Genomic DNA, 16,643 nt, shown 5'->3' with positions numbered 1-16,643 from the left:
CTAGACCTGACACTTAAGTCACTGCATTAAGTTTAGTTAGTGTCTACAGCCATACTACGCTAAAAACACCGGTTCTCGTCTGATCACCGAAGTTAAGCAGCGTCAGGCCCAGTTAGTACTTGGATGGGAGACCTCCTTGGAATACTGGGTGCCATAGACTTTCCTTTTTTTCCCCTGAAAGACTCAACTTTTGTAAACCTAGACCTGACACTTAAGCCACTGCATAAAGTGTAGTTAGTGTCTACAGCCATACTACGCTGAAAACACCGGTTCTCGTCTGATCACCGAAGTTAAGCAGCGTAATTTTTTTCTTCAAAGACTCAATTTTTGTAAACCTAGACTTGACACTTAAGCCACTGCATAAAGTGTAGTTAGTGTCTACAGCCATACTACGCTGAAAACACCGGTTCTCGTCTGATCACCGAAGTTAAGCAGAGTCAGGCCCAGTCAGTACTTGGATGGGAGACCTCCTTGGAATACTGGGTGCCGTAGACTTTCCTTTTTTTTTCCCCTGAAAGATACCACTTTTGTACTTTTAGACTTGACAGTTAAACCACTGCATTAAGTTTAGTTAGTGTCTACAGCCATACTACGCTGAAAACACCGGTTCTCGTCTGATCACTGAAGTTAATCAGCGTCAGGCCCAGTCAGTACTTGGATGGGAGACCTCCTGGGAATACTGGGTGGCGTAGACTTTCCTTTTTTTTCACTCAAAGATACCACTTTTGTACTTTTAGACTTGACAGTTAAACCACTGCATTAAGTTTAGTTAGTGTCTACAGCCATACTACGCTGAAAACACTGGTTCTCGTCTGATCACCGAAGTTAAGCAGCGTCAGGCCCAGTCAGTACTTGGATGGGAGACCTCCTGGGAATGCTGGGTGCCATAGACTTTCCTTTTTTCCCCTGAAAGACTCAACTTTTGTAAACCTAGACTTGACACTTAAGTCAATGCATTAAGTTTAGTTAGTGTCTACAGCCATACTACGCTAAAACACCGGTTCTCGTCTGATCACCGAAGTTAAGCAGCGTCAGGCCCAGTCAGTACTTGGATGGAAGACCTCCTGGGAATACTGGGTGCCGTAGACTTTCCTATTTTTTTTCTTCAGAGAAACAACTTTTGTAAATCTAGACTTGACACTTAAGCCACTGCATAAAGTGTAGTTAGTGTCTACAGCCATACTACGCTGAAAACACCGGTTCTCGTCTGATCACTGAAGTTAAGCAGCGTCAGGCCCAGTCAGTACTTGGATGGGAGACCTCCTGGGAATACTGGGTGCCGTAGACTTTCCTATTTTTTTTCTTCAGAGAAACAACTTTTGTAAATCTAGACTTGACACTTAAGCCACTGCATAAAGTGTAGTTAATGTCTACAGCCATACTACGCTGAAAACACCGGTTCTCGTCTGATCACCGAAGTTAAGCAGCGTCAGGCCCAGTCAGTACTTGGATGGGAGACCTCCTTGGAATACTGGGTGCCATAGACTTTCCTTTTTTCCCCTGAAAGACTCAACTTTTGTAAACCTAGACCTGACACTTAAGTCACTGCATTAAGTTTAGTTAGTGTCTACAGCCATACTACGCTAAAAACACCGGTTCTCGTCTGATCACCGAAGTTAAGCAGCGTCAGGCCCAGTCAGTACTTGGATGGGAGACCTCCTTGGAATACTGGTTGCCGTAGACTTTCCTTTTTTTTCCCCTCAAAGATACCACTTTTGTACTTTTAGACTTGACAGTTAAACCACTGCATTAAGTTTAGTTAGTGTCTACAGCCATACTACGCTGAAAACACCGGTTCTCATCTGATCACCGAAGTAAATCAGCGTCAGGCCCAGTCAGTACGTGGATGGGAGACCTCCTGGGAATACTGGGTGCCGTAGACTTTCCTTTTTTTTCCACTCAAAGATACCACTTTTGTACTTTTAGACTTGACAGTTAAACCACTGCATTAAGTTTAGTTAGTGTCGACAGCCATACTACGCTGAAAACACCGGTTCTCGTCTGATCACCGAAGTTAAGCAGCGTCAGGCCCAGTCAGTACTTGGATGGGAGACCTCCTGGGAATACTGGGTGCCGTAGACTTTCCTATTTTTTTTCTTCAGAGAAACAACTTTTGTAACCTAGACTGACACTTAAGCAACTGCATAAAGTGTAGTTAGTGTCTACAGCCATACTACGCTGAAAACACCGGTTCTCGTCTGATCACCGAAGTTAAGCAGCGTCAGGCCCAGTCAGTACTTGGATGGGAGACCTCCTGGGACTACTGGGTGCTGTAGACTTTCCTATTTTTTTTCTTCAGAGAAACAACTTTTGTAAACCTAGACTTGACACTTAAGCCACTGCATAAAGTGTAGTTAGTGTCTACAGCCATACTACTCTGAAAACACCGGTTCTCGTCTGATCACCGAAGTTAAGCAGCGTCAGGCCCAGTCAGTACTTGGATGGGAGACCTCCTTGGAATACTGGGTGCCGTAGACTTTTCTTTTTTTTTCTTCAGAGAAACAACTTTTGTAAACCTAGACTTGACACTTAAGCCACTGCATAAAGTGTAGTTAGTGTCTACAGCCATACTACGCTGAAAACACCGGTTCTCGTCTGATCACCGAAGTTAAGCAGCGTCAGGCCCAGTCAGTACTTGGATGGGAGACCTCCTGGGAATACTGGGTGCCGTAGACTTTCCTATTTTTTTTCTTCAGAGAAACAACTTTTGTAAACCTAGACTTGACACTTAAGCCACTGCATAAAGTGTAGTTAGTGTCTACAGCCATACTACTCTGAAAACACCGGTTCTCGTCTGATCACCGAAGTTAAGCAGAGTCAGGCCCAGTCAGTACTTGGATGGGAGACCTCCTAGGAATACTGGGTGCCTTAGACTTTCCTTTTTTTCCCTCAAAGATACCACATTTGTAGTTTTAGACTTGACAGTTAAACCACTGCATTAAGTTTAGTTAGTGTTTACAGCCATACTACGCTGAAAACTACCGGTTCTCGTCTGATCACAGAAGTTAAGCAGCGTCAGGCCCAGTCACTACTTAGATGGGAGACCTCCTGGCAATTCTGGGTGCCATAGACTTTCCTTTTTTTTTCTTCAGAAGAACCAACTTTTGTAAACCTAGACTTGACACTTAAGCCACTGCATAAGTGTAGTTAGTGTCTACAGCCATACTACGCTGAAAACACCGGTTCTCGTCTGATCACCGAAGTTAAGCAGCGTCAGGCCCAGTCAGTACTTGGATGGGAGACCTCCTTGGAATACTGGGTGCCGTAGACTTTCCTTTTTTTTCCTCAGAGATACCACTTTTGTAATTTTAGACTTGACACTTAAACCACTGCATTAAGTTTAGTTAGTGTCTACAGCCATACTACGCTGAAAACACCGGTTCTCGTCTGATCACCGAAGTTAATCAGCGTCAGGCCCAGTCAGTACTTGGATGGGAGACCTCCTGGGAATACTGGGTGCCGTAGACTTTCCTATTTTTTTTCTTCAGAGATACCACTTTTGTAATTTAGACTTGACACTTAAGCCACTGCATCAAGTGTAGTTAGTGTCTACAGCCATACTACGCTGAAAACACCGGTTCTCGTCTGATCACCGAAGTTAAGCAGAGTCAGGCCCAGTCAGTACTTGGATGGGAGACCTCCTGGGAATACTGGGTGCCTTAGACTTTCCTTTTTTTCACTCAAAGATACCACTTTTGTACTTTTAGACTTGACAGTTAAACCACTGCATTAAGTTTAGTTAGTGTCTACAGCCATACTACGCTGAAAACACCGGTTCTCGTCTGATCACCGAAGTTAAGCAGCGTCAGGCCCAGTCAGTACTTGGATTGGATACCTCCTTGCAATACTGGGTGCCGTAGACTTTTTTTTTTTTTTCTTCAAAGAAACAACTTTTGTAAACCTAGACTTGACACTTAAGCCACTGCATAAAGTGTAGTTAGTGTCTACAGCCATACTACGCTGAAAACACCGGTTCTCGTCTGATCACCGAAGTTAAGCAGTGTAAATTTTTTCTTCAAAGACTCAATTTTTGTAAACCTAGACTTGACACTTAAGCCACTGCATCCAGTGTAGTTAGTGTCTACAGCCGTACTACGCTGAAAACACCGGTTCTCGTCTGATCACCGAAGTTAAGCAGAGTCAGGCCCAGTCAGTACTTGGATGGGAGACCTCCTTGGAATACTGGGTGCCGTAGACTTTTCTTTTTTTTCTTCAGAGATACCACTTTTGTAATTTTAGACTTGACACTTAAACCACTGCATTAAGTTTAGTTAGTGTCTACAGCCATACTACGCTGAAAACACCGGTTCTCGTCTGATCACCGAAGTTAAGCAGCGTCAGGCCCAGTCAGTACTTGGATGGGATACCTCCTTGCAATACTGGGTGCCGTAGACTTTTCTTTTTTTTTCTTCAGAGAAACAACTTTTGTAAACCTAGACTTGACACTTAAGCCACTGCATAAAGTGTAGTTAGTGTCTACAGCCATACTACGCTGAAAACACCGGTTCTCGTCTGATCACCGAAGTTAAGCAGCGTAATTTTTTTCTTCAAAGACTCAATTTTTGTAAACCTAGACTTGACACTTAAGCCACTGCATCAAGTGTAGTTAGTGTCTACAGCCATACTACGCTGAAAACACCGGTTCTCGTCTGATCACCGAAGTTAAGCAGAGTCAGGCCCAGTCAGTACTTGGATGGGAGACCTCCTGGGAATACTGGGTGCCTTAGACTTTCCTTTTTTCCCCTCAAAGATACCACATTTGTAGTTTTAGACTTGACAGTTAAACCACTGCATTAAGTTTAGTTAGTGTTTACAGCCATACTACGCTGAAAACACCGGTTCTCGTCTGATCACAGAATTTAAGCAGCGTCAGGCCCAGTCAGTACATGGATCGGAGACCTCCTTGGAATATGGGGTGCCGTAGAGATTTTTTTTTCTTCAGAGATACCGCTTTTGTAATTTTAGACTTGACACTGAAACCACTGCATTAAGTTTAGTTAGTGCCTACAGCCATACTACGCTAAAAACACCGGTTCTCGTCTGATCACCGAAGTTAAGCAGCGTCAGGCCCAGTCAGTACTTGGATGGAAGACCTCCTGGGAATAATGGGTGCCGTAGACTTTCCTATTTTTTTTCTTCAGAGAAACAACTTTTGTAAATCTAGACTTGACACTTAAGCCACTGCATAAAGTGTAGTTAGTGTCTACAGCCATACTACGCTGAAAACACCGGTTCTCGTCTGATCACTGAAGTTAAGCAGCGTCAGGCCCAGTCAGTACTTGGATGGGAGACCTCCTGGGAATACTGGGTGCCGTAGACTTTCCTATTTTTTTTCTTCAGAGAAACAACTTTTGTAAATCTAGACTTGACACTTAAGCCACTGCATAAAGTGTAATTAATGTCTACAGCCATACTACGCTGAAAACACCGGTTCTCGTCTGATCACCGAAGTTAAGCAGCGTCAGGCCCAGTCAGTACATGGATCGGAGACCTCCTTGGAATATGGGGTGCCGTAGAGATTTTTTTTTTCTTCAGAGATACCGCTTTTGTAATTTTAGACTTGACACTGAAACCACTGCATTAAGTTTAGTTAGTGCCTACAGCCATACTACGCTGAAAACACCGGTTCTCGTCTGATCACCGAAGTTAATCAGCGTCAGGCCCAGTCAGTACTTGGATGGGAGACCTCCTTGGAATACTGGGTGCCGTAGAGATTTTTTTTTTTCTTCAGAGATACCACTTTTGTACTTTAAGGCTTGACACTTAAGCCACTGCATAAAGTGTAGTTAGTGTCTACAGCCTTACTACGCTGAAAACACCGGTTCTCGTCTGATCACTGAAGTTAAGAAGCGTCAGGCCCAGTCAGTACTTGGATGGGACACCTCCTGGGAATACTGGGTGCCGTAGACTTTCCTATTTTTTTTCTTCAGAGAAACAACTTTTGTAAATCTAGACTTGACACTTAAGCCACTGCATAAAGTGTAGTTAATGTCTACAGCCATACTACGCTGAAAACACCGGTTCTCGTCTGATCACCGAAGTTAAGCAGCGTCAGGCCCAGTCAGTACTTGGATGGGAGACCTCCTTGGAATACTGGGTGCCATAGACTTTCCTTTTTTCCCCTGAAAGACTCAACTTTTGTAAACCTAGACCTGACACTTAAGTCACTGCATTAAGTTTAGTTAGTGTCTACAGCCATACTACGCTAAAAACACCGGTTCTCGTCTGATCACCAAAGTTAAGCAGCGTCAGGCCCAGTCAGTACTTGGATGGGAGACCTCCTTGGAATACTGGTTGCCGTAGACTTTCCTTTTTTTTCCCCTCAAAGATACCACTTTTGTACTTTTAGACTTGACAGTTAAACAACTGCATTAAGTTTAGTTAGTGTCTACAGCCATACTACGCTGAAAACACCGGTTCTCATCTGATCACCGAAGTAAATCAGCGTCAGGCCCAGTCAGTACGTGGATGGGAGACCTCCTGGGAATACTGGGTGCCGTAGACTTTCCTTTTTTTTCCACTCAAAGATACCACTTTTGTACTTTTAAACTTGACAGTTAAACCACTGCATTAAGTTTAGTTAGTGTCGACAGCCATACTACGCTGAAAACACCGGTTCTCGTCTGATCACCGAAGTTAAGCAGCGTCAGGCCCAGTCAGTACTTGGATGGGAGACCTCCTGGGAATACTGGGTGCCGTAGACTTTCCTATTTTTTTTCTTCAGAGAAACAACTTTTGTAAACCTAGACATGACACTTAAGCAACTGCATAAAGTGTAGTTAGTGTCTACAGCCATACTACGCTGAAAACACCGGTTCTCGTCTGATCACCGAAGTTAAGCAGCGTCAGGCCCAGTCAGTACTTGGATGGGAGACCTCCTGGGACTACTGGGTGCTGTAGACTTTCCTATTTTTTTTCTTCAGACAAACAACTTTTGTAAACCTAGACTTGACACTTAAGCCACTGCATAAAGTGTAGTTAGTGTCTACAGCCATACTACTCTGAAAACACCGGTTCTCGTCTGATCACCGAAGTTAAGCAGCGTCAGGCCCAGTCAGTACTTGGATGGGAGACCTCCTTTGAATACTGGGTGCCGTAGACTTTTCTTTTTTTTTCTTCAGAGAAACAACTTTTGTAAACCTAGACTTGACACTTAAGCCACTGCATAAAGTGTAGTTAGTGTCTACAGCCATACTACGCTGAAAACACCGGTTCTCGTCTGATCACCGAAGTTAAGCAGAGTCAGGCCCAGTCAGTACTTGGATGGGAGACCTCCTGGGAATACTGGGTGCCGTAGACTTTCTTATTTTTTTTCTTCAGAGAAACAACTTTTGTAAACCTAGACTTGACACTTAGGCCACTGCATAAAGTGTAGTTAGTGTCTACAGCCATACTACTCTGAAAACACCGGTTCTCGTCTGATCACCGAAGTTAAGCAGAGTCAGGCCCAGTCAGTACTTGGATGGGAGACCTCCTAGGAATACTGGGTGCCTTAGACTTTCCTTTTTTCCCCTCAAAGATACCACATTTGTAGTTTTAGACTTGACAGTTAAACCACTGCATTAAGTTTAGTTAGTGTTTACAGCCATACTACGCTGAAAACACCGGTTCTCGTCTGATCACAGAATTTAAGCAGCGTCAGGCCCAGTCACTACTTAGATGGGAGACCTCCTGGCAATTCTGGGTGCCATAGACTTTCCTTTTTTTTTCCCCTGAAAGACTCAACTTTTGTAAACCTAGACCTGACACTTAAGTCACTGCATTAAGTTTAGTTAGTGTCTACAGCCATACTACGCTAAAAACACCGGTTCTCATCTGATCACCGAAGTTAAGCAGCGTCAGGCCCAGTCAGTACTTGGATGGGAGACCTCCTTGGAATACTGGGTGCCATAGACTTTCCTTTTTTTTTCCCTCAAAGATACCACTTTTGTACTTTTAGACTTGACAGATAAACCACTGCATTAAGTTTAGTTAGTGTCTACAGCCATACTACGCTGAAAACACCGGTTCTCGTCTGATCACCGAAGTAAATCAGCATCAGGCCCAGTCAGTACTTGGATGGGAGACCTCCTGGTAATACTGGGTGCCGTAGACTTTCCTTTTTTTTCACTCAAAGATACCACTTTTGTACTTTTAGACTTGACAGTTAAACCACTGCATTAAGTGTAGTTAGTGTCTACAGCCATACTACGCTGAAAACACCGGTTCTCGTCTGATCACCGAAGTTAAGCAGAGTCAGGCCCAGTCAGTACTTGGATGGGAGACCTCCTGGGAATACTGGGTGCCTTAGACTTTCCTTTTTTTCACTCAAAGATACCACTTTTGTACTTTTAGACTTGACAGTTAAACCACTGCATTAAGTTTAGTTAGTGTCTACAGCCATACTACGCTGAAAACACCGGTTCTCGTCTGATCACCGAAGTTAAGCAGCGTCAGGCCCAGTCAGTACTTGGATTGGATACCTCCTTGCAATACTGGGTGCCGTAGACTTTTTTTTTTTTTTCTTCAAAGAAACAACTTTTGTAAACCTAGACTTGACACTTAAGCCACTGCATAAAGTGTAGTTAGTGTCTACAGCCATACTACGCTGAAAACACCGGTTCTCGTCTGATCACCGAAGTTAAGCAGTGTAAATTTTTTCTTCAAAGACTCAATTTTTGTAAACCTAGACTTGACACTTAAGCCACTGCATCCAGTGTAGTTAGTGTCTACAGCCGTACTACGCTGAAAACACCGGTTCTCGTCTGATCACCGAAGTTAAGCAGAGTCAGGCCCAGTCAGTACTTGGATGGGAGACCTCCTTGGAATACTGGGTGCCGTAGACTTTTCTTTTTTTTCTTCAGAGATACCACTTTTGTAATTTTAGACTTGACACTTAAACCACTGCATTAAGTTTAGTTAGTGTCTACAGCCATACTACGCTGAAAACACCGGTTCTCGTCTGATCACCGAAGTTAAGCAGCGTCAGGCCCAGTCAGTACTTGGATGGGATACCTCCTTGCAATACTGGGTGCCGTAGACTTTTCTTTTTTTTTCTTCAGAGAAACAACTTTTGTAAACCTAGACTTGACACTTAAGCCACTGCATAAAGTGTAGTTAGTGTCTACAGCCATACTACGCTGAAAACACCGGTTCTCGTCTGATCACCGAAGTTAAGCAGCGTAATTTTTTTCTTCAAAGACTCAATTTTTGTAAACCTAGACTTGACACTTAAGCCACTGCATCAAGTGTAGTTAGTGTCTACAGCCATACTACGCTGAAAACACCGGTTCTCGTCTGATCACCGAAGTTAAGCAGAGTCAGGCCCAGTCAGTACTTGGATGGGAGACCTCCTGGGAATACTGGGTGCCTTAGACTTTCCTTTTTTCCCCTCAAAGATACCACATTTGTAGTTTTAGACTTGACAGTTAAACCACTGCATTAAGTTTAGTTAGTGTTTACAGCCATACTACGCTGAAAACACCGGTTCTCGTCTGATCACAGAATTTAAGCAGCGTCAGGCCCAGTCAGTACTTGGATGGGAGACCTCCTTGGAATACTGGGTGCCGTAGACTTTTCTTTTTTTTCTTCAGAGATACCACTTTTGTAATTTTAGACTTGACACTTAAACCACTGCATTAAGTTTAGTTAGTGTCTACAGCCATACTACGCTGAAAACACCGGTTCTCGTCTGATCACCGAAGTTAAGCAGCGTCAGGCCCAGTCAGTACATGGATCGGAGACCTCCTTGGAATATGGGTGCCGTAGAGATTTTTTTTTCTTCAGAGATACCGCTTTTGTAATTTTAGACTTGACACTGAAACCACTGCATTAAGTTTAGTTAGTGCCTACAGCCATACTACGCTGAAAACACCGGTTCTCGTCTGATCACCGAAGTTAATCAGCGTCAGGCCCAGTCAGTACTTGGATGGGAGACCTCCTTGGAATATTGGGTGCCGTAGAGATTTTTTTTTTCTTCAGAGATACCACTTTTGTACTTTAAGGCTTGACACTTAAGCCACTGCATAAAGTGTAGTTAGTGTCTACAGCCTTACTACGCTGAAAACACCGGTTCTCGTCTGATCACTGAAGTTAAGAAGCGTCAGGCCCAGTCAGTACTTGGATGGGACACCTCCTGGGAATACTGGGTGCCGTAGACTTTCCTATTTTTTTTTCCAGAGAAACAACTTTTGTAAACCTAGACTTGACACTTAAGCCACTGCATAAAGTGTGGTTAGTGTCTACAGCCATACTACGCTGAAAACACCGGTTCTCGTCTGATCACCGAAGTTAAGCAGCGTCAGGCCCAGTCAGTACTTGGATGGGAGACCTCCTGGGAATACTGGGTGGTGTAGACTTTTCTTTTTTTTCTTCAGAGATACCACTTTTGTAATTTTAGACTTGACACTTAAACCACTGCATCAAGTTTAGTTAGTGTCTACAGCCATACTACGCTGAAAACACCGGTTCTCGTCTGATCACCGAAGTTAAGCAGCGTCAGGCCCAGTCAGTACTTGGATGGGAGACCTCCTGGGAATACTGGGTGCCGTAGACTTTCCTATTTTTTTTCTTCAGAGTAAACAACTTTTGTAAACCTAGACTTGACACTTAAGCCACTGCATAAAGTGTAGTTAGTGTCTACAGCCATACTACGCTCAAAACACCGGTTCTCGTCTGATCACTGAAGTTAAGCAGCGTCAGGCCCAGTCAGTACTTGGATGGGAGACCTCCTTGGAATACTGGGTGCTGTAGACTTTTCTTTTTTTTCTTCAGAGATACCACTTTTGTAATTTTAGACTTGACACTTAAACCACTGCTTTAAGTTTAGTTAGTGTCTACAGCCAGACTACGCTGAAAACACCGGTTCTCGTCTGATCACTGAAGTTAATCAGCGTCAGGCCCAGTCAGTACTTGGATTGGAGTCCTCCTGGGAATACTGGGTGCCGTAGACTTTCCTATTTTTTTTCTTCAGAGAAACAACTTTTGTAAACCTACACTTGACACTTAAGCCACTGCATAAAGTGTAGTTAGAGTCTACAGCCATACTACGCTGAAAACACCGGTTCTCGTCTGATCACCGAAGTTAAGCAGCGTCAGGCCCAGTCAGTACTTGGATGGGAGACCTCCTTGGAATACTGGGTGCCGTAGACTTTTCTTTTTTTTCTTCAGAGATACCACTTTTGTAATTTGAGACTTGACACTTAAACCACTGCTTTAAGTTTAGTTAGTGTCTACAGCCAGACTACGCTGAAAACACCGGTTCTCGTCTGATCACGGAAGTTAATCAGCGTCAGGCCCAGTCAGTACTTGGATTGGAGTCCTCCTGGGAATACTGGGTGCCGTAGACTTTCATATTTTTTTTCTTCAGAGAAACAACTTTTGTGAACCTATACTTGACACTTAAGCCACTGCATAAAGTGAAGTTAGTGTCTACAGCCATACTACGCTGAAAACACCAGTTCTCGTCTGATCACCGAAGTTAAGCAGCGTCAGGCCCAGTCAGTACATGGATGGGAGACCTCCTTGGAATATTGGGTGCCGTAGAGATTTTTTTTTTTCTTCAGAGATACCACTTTTGTAATTTTAGACTTGACACTGAAACCACTGCATTAAGTTTAGTTAGTGCCTACAGCCATACTACGCTGAAAACACCGGTTCTCGTCTGATCACCGAAGTTAATCAGCGTCAGGCCCAGTCAGTACTTGGATGGGAGACCTCCTTGGAATATTGGGTGCCGTAGAGATCTGTTTTTTTGTTTTGTTTTTATATTTCTGCTAACCAAGTTGAATGTTGTTACCATGTTAATCATAGTGTATTGTTGACAACAGGGGACAAGTTTATTGCACATCAGTGCTAAATTAATCAATTTGAACCACACACCTAATTTTATAAGCCATAGTAATTTACATTTTGTGTCTTTCAGAGGGGTGGGTGGTTCAAATTAAATAATTCAATTTGAACCACCCACCCCTCTGAAAGAAACAAAATGAAATAATATACATGTACATTTATACGTAAATTATTATGGCTTATAAAATTATTTCTCACTCCCTCCGGATCATTATAACTTGGAAAATTGTTACGACTGAAGACAAATAAACCAAAGCAAAGCTGCCTAATCCGTTGGTGGATACGAAAATCCTTCCACTGTACTGTACACGGGGGTTTGGAAATGTCCTTCGTGTTGCTGCCACCAAACATGATGTCAGTGGCAGCGGTTGAACGGCCAGGATAGTCCTAAGCTCACCACTTGCTGATATTCAACATTGCAGTGTTTTCCGAAAACAAAACAAAAGAATTCATACAAATTATTAACAAAAGAATTCATACAAAATTATTAACAAAAGAATTCATACAAAATTATTAACAACAGATTTGTGGTTTGCATGGTGAAGTGTTAATATTGCATGTGTGTACCTGAATTGCTTTAAAACTATACCCATGCCAGAAGGCAATCATAATCCAAAGAAACAGTTACATACATGCACATGAGATAATATTTGTGTAGATGCACATGTGTCCACCACCACGCAGTTACTTGGTGGAGAAAAACAACAACATAGGTTATCTACAATATCAGTTTAAATTGATAATGTATGAATTTTGCCAACAAAGTATAAAACGCAAGACAAAAATTACCCCTCCCCTCACATTTCTACTGACTAAGTCAGTGCATGTGTTGTTCACATACATGTATTATAACGTGAATGGAGGTAAACAATAAACCTTGTCCATCATGTTCGTTCATGTTTTAATTTAGTCAAGGATAGCCTTCAACTATTTTTGGGCGCAGAATTAAACTGATCAAACGAAGCATCATTCAGTATAATTCATGAAACGTTTTGTGGCCTTACCAGTCTGTCTTTAGCCGTCGATCATCAGGGTTTGGCTCATCGTCTTCGGCCTGACGATCATCGTTCCGGGCTGGTTAACTTAATGTACTTATAACACGTCTTCGGCTTCTCTCTCGTCCGGTGAGCTCCCCCTATCGCTAGAGCCCTCACTTTCCTCTGAAGTGCCTCCCTAAAATGCCTTTTCCTCATCTATACTGTGGTTTTCCCAAGACCCGCTGCCATCGGACATTTTCGCTGTTTTTTGTGTCAAAAAAATGCAGCCTATAGTGTCCGATGTTATTCCACATTCAATGTACATGTAAAATGCACGCACACGATCGACCTGACACACTGTGTACAGAGCTTCGGTACGTGGTGTGACGTCACACACTGTGTATGAATGGTTCGTGGGTCACCGGCTTTTGCCGAAACTGAGTTTTCTGGGTCGTAGTACGCCGCGCGAATTTGTGTTTTTTTTGCATGAAGGAAAAGGTTTATTGAATACTACTAAAATATCAGTCCTTATTTTACATTTCTTGTACAAAAATAGTAATATTGGCTATATCAATAATCCGTTATAGTCCATGTTTAAGAGAAACAACTTTTGTAAACCTAGACTTGACACTTAAGCCACTGCATAAAGTGTAGTTAGTGTCTACAGCCATACTACGCTGAAAACACCGGTTCTCGTCTGATCACCGAAGTTAAGCAGCGCAGGCCCAGTCTAATGGGAGACCTCCTGGGAATACTGGGTGCCGTAGACTTTTCTTTTTTTTCTTCAGAGATACCACTTTTGTAATTTTAGACTTGACACTTAAAACACTGCTTTAAGTTTAGTTAGTGTCTACAGCCAGACTACGCTGAAAACATCGGTTCTCGTCTGATCACGGAAGTTAATCAGCGTCAGGCCCAGTCAGTACTTGGATGGGAGACCTCCTTGGAATACTGGGTGCCGTAGACTTTTCTTTTTTTTCTTCAGAGATACCACTTTTGTAATTTTAGACTTGACACTTAAACCACTGCTTTAAGTTTAGTTAGTGTCTACAGCCAGACTACGCTGAAAACACCGGTTCTCGTCTGATCACGGAAGTTAATCAGCGTCAGGCCCAGTCAGTACTTGGATTGGAGTCCTCCTGGGAATACTGGGTGCCGTAGACTTTCATATTTTTTTTCTTCAGAGAAACAACTTTTGTAAACCTAGATATGACACTTAAGCCACTGCATAAAGTGTAGGAAGTGTCTACAGCCATACTACGCTGAGAATACCGGTTCTCGTCTGATCACAGAATTTAAGCAGCGTCAGGCCCAGTCAATACTTGGATTGGAGACCTCCTGGGAATACTGGGTGCCATAGACTTACCTTTTTCCCCCTGAAAGACTCAACTTTTGTAAACATAGATTTGACACTTAAGTCACTGCATTAAGTTTAGTTAGTGTCTACAGCCATACTACGCTGAAAACACCGGTTCTCATCTGATCACCAAAGTTAAGCAGCGTCAGGCCCAGTCAGTACTTGGATGGGAGACCTCCTTGGAATATTGGGTGCCATAGACTTTTTTGTTTTTTTCTTCAGAGATACCACTTTTGTAATTTTAGACTTGACACTTAAACCATTGCATTAAGTTTAGTTAGTGTCTACAGCCATACATGCTGCCACCTGGAGAGTGTCCTATTCGGACACATGGCTGCCATGCCATTAGTTGACATGACCCTAGAACTCTTTAGAAAAACATGACGTCTGGGCATTTGTTTTACGCATGCTCATAAACTCCTCAAGTTGGCGGCGGGCGCGCGCTAAAATGCACCGCGTCTATATCTATCTCTAGCTAGCTGACTGTACATGTACATGTACATTACCGAAGATCAGCGGACTACATACTGATTACTGTACATGTCTTATTCTGGCTCGCTTGCGCCTGGCTTCGATATATTTTCTTCTAAACTGTTTCTTTCTTAATGATTTCAAAGCCTGCAAAATGGTGAGGCCAAAGCGTGTAAAACCTCGATCACAGGATGAATTGTGTTTGGAGTTTATCAGGCGAGATGGTGACCGGGATGGACTTTTTATCGTCCGTGAAACACTGGAAAAAGGTAGGCCTGGCCCTAGTAACGGTATAGTCTGTAACGCTAGAATACTATTTTTAACCATCGATCTCATAAAAACAGCACATCATACTTACTACAACCTGAGTACTACACTACCTAAATGACCTAGGCCTACTTATACATTGGTGTTTGCTTTGCTGGCGTTCCAATTAGTCTGGATTGTAGCCTATGCCCAATAATTTTTTTGTGTCTTCATGTTTGAGGTCGCATAAAAAAGTGGAAGTAACCAACACTACACTCTACAGACAGTTAAGTAGGTCTTGGCCCAAGGCTTAATCATTTTCATGTTGTTTTTATACTACTGTAGTTGACAATGCCAACATGGCCAATGGCAATGCAAATGGGAATGGCATACATGGTTAATTAAGACAGAAAACTCCCCTTACTTTACTTGTTTTTCTTACAGTTTTCATTTTGTTTTACCATAATTTTGTATAATGTTGACACCCAAACCTAAACTTTTTTTTTACTGAATTGATTTGTTTTACATATTTTAACAGGGCGAGGAGTTTTTGCTGCAACAAATATTCCTGCAGGCGAGTTTTTGCTGCAATATGATGGAGAGTTGATTTCTTCTGAGGAGGGAGACATCAGAGAAGAAACACTAGAAAGTGTTTACCGATATTTTTTTACCAGTGGGAGACACAAATACTGGTAAGTTAAGTGAGTGTAAAGGCCAATTACCAATTTCAATATTTCAAATCAATTCTTAAGTCTGCTTTAATATATTGAGGAATAGTAATAATGTGAAAAATTCCATGCCAGGGGCCGATTTCACAAAGAGATAAGACTAGTCTGAAGTTAGGATGAGTAACTCGTCTTAACTTAGGACTAGTCCTATCTATTAGCATTGCTTAGGACTAGTCCTAAGTTAGGAAGAGTTTTGTGAAATCGACCCCTGAGTAGCACATTGATTACACAAATGGATTAGAAGTGCATGTCACATGACCGTGTGCATCACTTATATGCACATTGTAACTGGTCGGAACTGGGCCTGGCAAACTAGCAAGCTGAGTTTGGCTTTAATTTTTACGGATTAACATTAATAATGTATTTATTTTTTACTTAAAAAGGGAAGAATACATGTACCCCCCACTTGCTCTGTTTCCACCCCCACCAAACAAACACAAAAAAATAATAATGAAATATAATAAAATACTGAATAATAAAATAAAATAAAAAAAATATATATATATACATATATATAATAAATATATTTATAAAAATTATAAAAACAAAATAAATAAAATTAAAGACTATTTAATATAATAGCATAAATAAATAGATAAAATTCAAAACATAAATACAGTAAATAAGTCAAATAAATAAATAATACATGTAAGTTAACTAAAGAAAGAAAGAAAAGTCAATAAATAATAACTAAATAAATATTTAAAAACAAATGGTCCAATGTCAACACAGCTTTTGATGGTTTTTAATAGTGTAGCCTATGTACCCGAGTGTAAAACTGTTTTTTTTTTTTTTAGCGCAGACCAATGGTTTATTAATTGAGATTATATGCTATTTAAGTTTTTAATTCGTCACTTTTAAAAGAAAACAAAAAACATAAAGGCCTTCCTGGCAAGTTTGCTGGAAAATCAGATCTCAGGACAACAGTGAAATTTACAGCAGCCACACAATTTTGTACTAAGTGAAAGATTTTTTTTGTAATTTTATATTGCCCATGAAAATGGTGTGTCTGCATTCCACTGCTCACTGGGAAGA

General features: G+C 41.9%; 41 non-coding genes and 20 pseudogenes across 41 annotated transcripts; all 61 read left to right on the top strand.

Moving 5' to 3' along the window:
- Positions 1-41: 41 nt before the first annotated feature.
- Positions 42-160, top strand: LOC117306074. Its single transcript, XR_004520824.1, has one exon. It is a non-coding gene; the product is annotated as a 5S ribosomal RNA (ribosomal RNA).
- A 216-nt stretch (positions 161-376) lies between these two features.
- Positions 377-495, top strand: LOC117306047. The gene has a single exon (XR_004520797.1). It is a non-coding gene; the product is annotated as a 5S ribosomal RNA (ribosomal RNA).
- Positions 496-576: 81 nt separating this feature from the next.
- On the top strand, positions 577-695 carry LOC117306106. The gene has a single exon (XR_004520855.1). It is a non-coding gene; the product is annotated as a 5S ribosomal RNA (ribosomal RNA).
- Positions 696-774: 79 nt separating this feature from the next.
- LOC117306060 lies at positions 775-893 on the top strand. The gene has a single exon (XR_004520810.1). It is a non-coding gene; the product is annotated as a 5S ribosomal RNA (ribosomal RNA).
- A 78-nt stretch (positions 894-971) lies between these two features.
- Positions 972-1,089, top strand: LOC117306131. Its single transcript, XR_004520879.1, has one exon. It is a non-coding gene; the product is annotated as a 5S ribosomal RNA (ribosomal RNA).
- Positions 1,090-1,169: 80 nt separating this feature from the next.
- LOC117306076 lies at positions 1,170-1,288 on the top strand. The gene has a single exon (XR_004520826.1). It is a non-coding gene; the product is annotated as a 5S ribosomal RNA (ribosomal RNA).
- Positions 1,289-1,368: 80 nt separating this feature from the next.
- Positions 1,369-1,487, top strand: LOC117306051. The gene has a single exon (XR_004520801.1). It is a non-coding gene; the product is annotated as a 5S ribosomal RNA (ribosomal RNA).
- A 78-nt stretch (positions 1,488-1,565) lies between these two features.
- LOC117306117 lies at positions 1,566-1,684 on the top strand. The gene has a single exon (XR_004520866.1). It is a non-coding gene; the product is annotated as a 5S ribosomal RNA (ribosomal RNA).
- Positions 1,685-1,764: 80 nt separating this feature from the next.
- Positions 1,765-1,883, top strand: LOC117306067. The gene has a single exon (XR_004520817.1). It is a non-coding gene; the product is annotated as a 5S ribosomal RNA (ribosomal RNA).
- Positions 1,884-1,963: 80 nt separating this feature from the next.
- On the top strand, positions 1,964-2,082 carry LOC117306250. Its single transcript, XR_004520896.1, has one exon. It is a non-coding gene; the product is annotated as a 5S ribosomal RNA (ribosomal RNA).
- A 78-nt stretch (positions 2,083-2,160) lies between these two features.
- On the top strand, positions 2,161-2,279 carry LOC117306042. The gene has a single exon (XR_004520793.1). It is a non-coding gene; the product is annotated as a 5S ribosomal RNA (ribosomal RNA).
- An 80-nt stretch (positions 2,280-2,359) lies between these two features.
- On the top strand, positions 2,360-2,478 carry LOC117306041. Its single transcript, XR_004520792.1, has one exon. It is a non-coding gene; the product is annotated as a 5S ribosomal RNA (ribosomal RNA).
- Positions 2,479-2,557: 79 nt separating this feature from the next.
- On the top strand, positions 2,558-2,676 carry LOC117306257. Its single transcript, XR_004520897.1, has one exon. It is a non-coding gene; the product is annotated as a 5S ribosomal RNA (ribosomal RNA).
- Positions 2,677-2,756: 80 nt separating this feature from the next.
- Positions 2,757-2,875, top strand: LOC117306062. The gene has a single exon (XR_004520812.1). It is a non-coding gene; the product is annotated as a 5S ribosomal RNA (ribosomal RNA).
- A 78-nt stretch (positions 2,876-2,953) lies between these two features.
- Positions 2,954-3,073, top strand: LOC117306259 (annotated as a pseudogene).
- A 79-nt stretch (positions 3,074-3,152) lies between these two features.
- Positions 3,153-3,271, top strand: LOC117306133. The gene has a single exon (XR_004520881.1). It is a non-coding gene; the product is annotated as a 5S ribosomal RNA (ribosomal RNA).
- Positions 3,272-3,349: 78 nt separating this feature from the next.
- LOC117306216 lies at positions 3,350-3,468 on the top strand. The gene has a single exon (XR_004520893.1). It is a non-coding gene; the product is annotated as a 5S ribosomal RNA (ribosomal RNA).
- A 79-nt stretch (positions 3,469-3,547) lies between these two features.
- LOC117306083 lies at positions 3,548-3,666 on the top strand. The gene has a single exon (XR_004520833.1). It is a non-coding gene; the product is annotated as a 5S ribosomal RNA (ribosomal RNA).
- A 78-nt stretch (positions 3,667-3,744) lies between these two features.
- Positions 3,745-3,863, top strand: LOC117306179 (annotated as a pseudogene).
- Positions 3,864-4,079: 216 nt separating this feature from the next.
- LOC117306091 lies at positions 4,080-4,198 on the top strand. The gene has a single exon (XR_004520841.1). It is a non-coding gene; the product is annotated as a 5S ribosomal RNA (ribosomal RNA).
- A 78-nt stretch (positions 4,199-4,276) lies between these two features.
- Positions 4,277-4,395, top strand: LOC117306122. Its single transcript, XR_004520871.1, has one exon. It is a non-coding gene; the product is annotated as a 5S ribosomal RNA (ribosomal RNA).
- A 216-nt stretch (positions 4,396-4,611) lies between these two features.
- Positions 4,612-4,730, top strand: LOC117306082. Its single transcript, XR_004520832.1, has one exon. It is a non-coding gene; the product is annotated as a 5S ribosomal RNA (ribosomal RNA).
- A 78-nt stretch (positions 4,731-4,808) lies between these two features.
- On the top strand, positions 4,809-4,927 carry LOC117306274 (annotated as a pseudogene).
- Positions 4,928-5,002: 75 nt separating this feature from the next.
- LOC117306130 lies at positions 5,003-5,121 on the top strand. The gene has a single exon (XR_004520878.1). It is a non-coding gene; the product is annotated as a 5S ribosomal RNA (ribosomal RNA).
- An 80-nt stretch (positions 5,122-5,201) lies between these two features.
- On the top strand, positions 5,202-5,320 carry LOC117306065. The gene has a single exon (XR_004520815.1). It is a non-coding gene; the product is annotated as a 5S ribosomal RNA (ribosomal RNA).
- An 80-nt stretch (positions 5,321-5,400) lies between these two features.
- Positions 5,401-5,519, top strand: LOC117306219 (annotated as a pseudogene).
- A 76-nt stretch (positions 5,520-5,595) lies between these two features.
- Positions 5,596-5,714, top strand: LOC117306140 (annotated as a pseudogene).
- Positions 5,715-5,791: 77 nt separating this feature from the next.
- On the top strand, positions 5,792-5,910 carry LOC117306134. Its single transcript, XR_004520882.1, has one exon. It is a non-coding gene; the product is annotated as a 5S ribosomal RNA (ribosomal RNA).
- Positions 5,911-5,990: 80 nt separating this feature from the next.
- LOC117306050 lies at positions 5,991-6,109 on the top strand. The gene has a single exon (XR_004520800.1). It is a non-coding gene; the product is annotated as a 5S ribosomal RNA (ribosomal RNA).
- A 78-nt stretch (positions 6,110-6,187) lies between these two features.
- Positions 6,188-6,306, top strand: LOC117306149 (annotated as a pseudogene).
- An 80-nt stretch (positions 6,307-6,386) lies between these two features.
- Positions 6,387-6,505, top strand: LOC117306066. Its single transcript, XR_004520816.1, has one exon. It is a non-coding gene; the product is annotated as a 5S ribosomal RNA (ribosomal RNA).
- An 80-nt stretch (positions 6,506-6,585) lies between these two features.
- On the top strand, positions 6,586-6,704 carry LOC117306239. The gene has a single exon (XR_004520895.1). It is a non-coding gene; the product is annotated as a 5S ribosomal RNA (ribosomal RNA).
- Positions 6,705-6,784: 80 nt separating this feature from the next.
- Positions 6,785-6,903, top strand: LOC117306031. The gene has a single exon (XR_004520782.1). It is a non-coding gene; the product is annotated as a 5S ribosomal RNA (ribosomal RNA).
- Positions 6,904-6,983: 80 nt separating this feature from the next.
- LOC117306075 lies at positions 6,984-7,102 on the top strand. Its single transcript, XR_004520825.1, has one exon. It is a non-coding gene; the product is annotated as a 5S ribosomal RNA (ribosomal RNA).
- Positions 7,103-7,181: 79 nt separating this feature from the next.
- On the top strand, positions 7,182-7,300 carry LOC117306285. The gene has a single exon (XR_004520909.1). It is a non-coding gene; the product is annotated as a 5S ribosomal RNA (ribosomal RNA).
- An 80-nt stretch (positions 7,301-7,380) lies between these two features.
- On the top strand, positions 7,381-7,499 carry LOC117306061. Its single transcript, XR_004520811.1, has one exon. It is a non-coding gene; the product is annotated as a 5S ribosomal RNA (ribosomal RNA).
- Positions 7,500-7,577: 78 nt separating this feature from the next.
- Positions 7,578-7,696, top strand: LOC117306248 (annotated as a pseudogene).
- An 81-nt stretch (positions 7,697-7,777) lies between these two features.
- Positions 7,778-7,896, top strand: LOC117306088. Its single transcript, XR_004520838.1, has one exon. It is a non-coding gene; the product is annotated as a 5S ribosomal RNA (ribosomal RNA).
- An 80-nt stretch (positions 7,897-7,976) lies between these two features.
- On the top strand, positions 7,977-8,095 carry LOC117306161 (annotated as a pseudogene).
- Positions 8,096-8,174: 79 nt separating this feature from the next.
- LOC117306081 lies at positions 8,175-8,293 on the top strand. Its single transcript, XR_004520831.1, has one exon. It is a non-coding gene; the product is annotated as a 5S ribosomal RNA (ribosomal RNA).
- Positions 8,294-8,371: 78 nt separating this feature from the next.
- On the top strand, positions 8,372-8,490 carry LOC117306178 (annotated as a pseudogene).
- Positions 8,491-8,706: 216 nt separating this feature from the next.
- On the top strand, positions 8,707-8,825 carry LOC117306090. Its single transcript, XR_004520840.1, has one exon. It is a non-coding gene; the product is annotated as a 5S ribosomal RNA (ribosomal RNA).
- Positions 8,826-8,903: 78 nt separating this feature from the next.
- LOC117306120 lies at positions 8,904-9,022 on the top strand. Its single transcript, XR_004520869.1, has one exon. It is a non-coding gene; the product is annotated as a 5S ribosomal RNA (ribosomal RNA).
- A 216-nt stretch (positions 9,023-9,238) lies between these two features.
- On the top strand, positions 9,239-9,357 carry LOC117306080. The gene has a single exon (XR_004520830.1). It is a non-coding gene; the product is annotated as a 5S ribosomal RNA (ribosomal RNA).
- Positions 9,358-9,435: 78 nt separating this feature from the next.
- LOC117306152 lies at positions 9,436-9,554 on the top strand (annotated as a pseudogene).
- A 78-nt stretch (positions 9,555-9,632) lies between these two features.
- LOC117306212 lies at positions 9,633-9,750 on the top strand (annotated as a pseudogene).
- A 75-nt stretch (positions 9,751-9,825) lies between these two features.
- Positions 9,826-9,944, top strand: LOC117306160 (annotated as a pseudogene).
- Positions 9,945-10,020: 76 nt separating this feature from the next.
- LOC117306132 lies at positions 10,021-10,139 on the top strand. Its single transcript, XR_004520880.1, has one exon. It is a non-coding gene; the product is annotated as a 5S ribosomal RNA (ribosomal RNA).
- Positions 10,140-10,218: 79 nt separating this feature from the next.
- Positions 10,219-10,337, top strand: LOC117306284. Its single transcript, XR_004520908.1, has one exon. It is a non-coding gene; the product is annotated as a 5S ribosomal RNA (ribosomal RNA).
- Positions 10,338-10,415: 78 nt separating this feature from the next.
- Positions 10,416-10,534, top strand: LOC117306139. Its single transcript, XR_004520885.1, has one exon. It is a non-coding gene; the product is annotated as a 5S ribosomal RNA (ribosomal RNA).
- An 81-nt stretch (positions 10,535-10,615) lies between these two features.
- On the top strand, positions 10,616-10,734 carry LOC117306044. Its single transcript, XR_004520795.1, has one exon. It is a non-coding gene; the product is annotated as a 5S ribosomal RNA (ribosomal RNA).
- Positions 10,735-10,812: 78 nt separating this feature from the next.
- Positions 10,813-10,931, top strand: LOC117306180 (annotated as a pseudogene).
- An 80-nt stretch (positions 10,932-11,011) lies between these two features.
- LOC117306121 lies at positions 11,012-11,130 on the top strand. Its single transcript, XR_004520870.1, has one exon. It is a non-coding gene; the product is annotated as a 5S ribosomal RNA (ribosomal RNA).
- Positions 11,131-11,208: 78 nt separating this feature from the next.
- LOC117306204 lies at positions 11,209-11,327 on the top strand (annotated as a pseudogene).
- An 80-nt stretch (positions 11,328-11,407) lies between these two features.
- LOC117306170 lies at positions 11,408-11,526 on the top strand (annotated as a pseudogene).
- Positions 11,527-11,603: 77 nt separating this feature from the next.
- Positions 11,604-11,722, top strand: LOC117306159 (annotated as a pseudogene).
- Positions 11,723-13,465: 1,743 nt separating this feature from the next.
- Positions 13,466-13,576, top strand: LOC117306235 (annotated as a pseudogene).
- A 78-nt stretch (positions 13,577-13,654) lies between these two features.
- On the top strand, positions 13,655-13,773 carry LOC117306182 (annotated as a pseudogene).
- A 78-nt stretch (positions 13,774-13,851) lies between these two features.
- On the top strand, positions 13,852-13,970 carry LOC117306202 (annotated as a pseudogene).
- An 80-nt stretch (positions 13,971-14,050) lies between these two features.
- On the top strand, positions 14,051-14,169 carry LOC117306237 (annotated as a pseudogene).
- A 78-nt stretch (positions 14,170-14,247) lies between these two features.
- Positions 14,248-14,366, top strand: LOC117306097. Its single transcript, XR_004520847.1, has one exon. It is a non-coding gene; the product is annotated as a 5S ribosomal RNA (ribosomal RNA).
- The last annotated feature ends 2,277 nt before the right edge of the window (positions 14,367-16,643 follow it).

The sequence above is a fragment of the Asterias rubens genome, unplaced genomic scaffold (genome assembly GCF_902459465.1).
Source record: "Asterias rubens unplaced genomic scaffold, eAstRub1.3, whole genome shotgun sequence".
Classification (NCBI taxonomy): Eukaryota; Metazoa; Echinodermata; class Asteroidea; order Forcipulatida; family Asteriidae; genus Asterias; species Asterias rubens.
The sequence above is the reverse complement of the archived record's forward strand: the minus strand, read 5'-3'. Positions and strand labels throughout refer to the sequence as shown.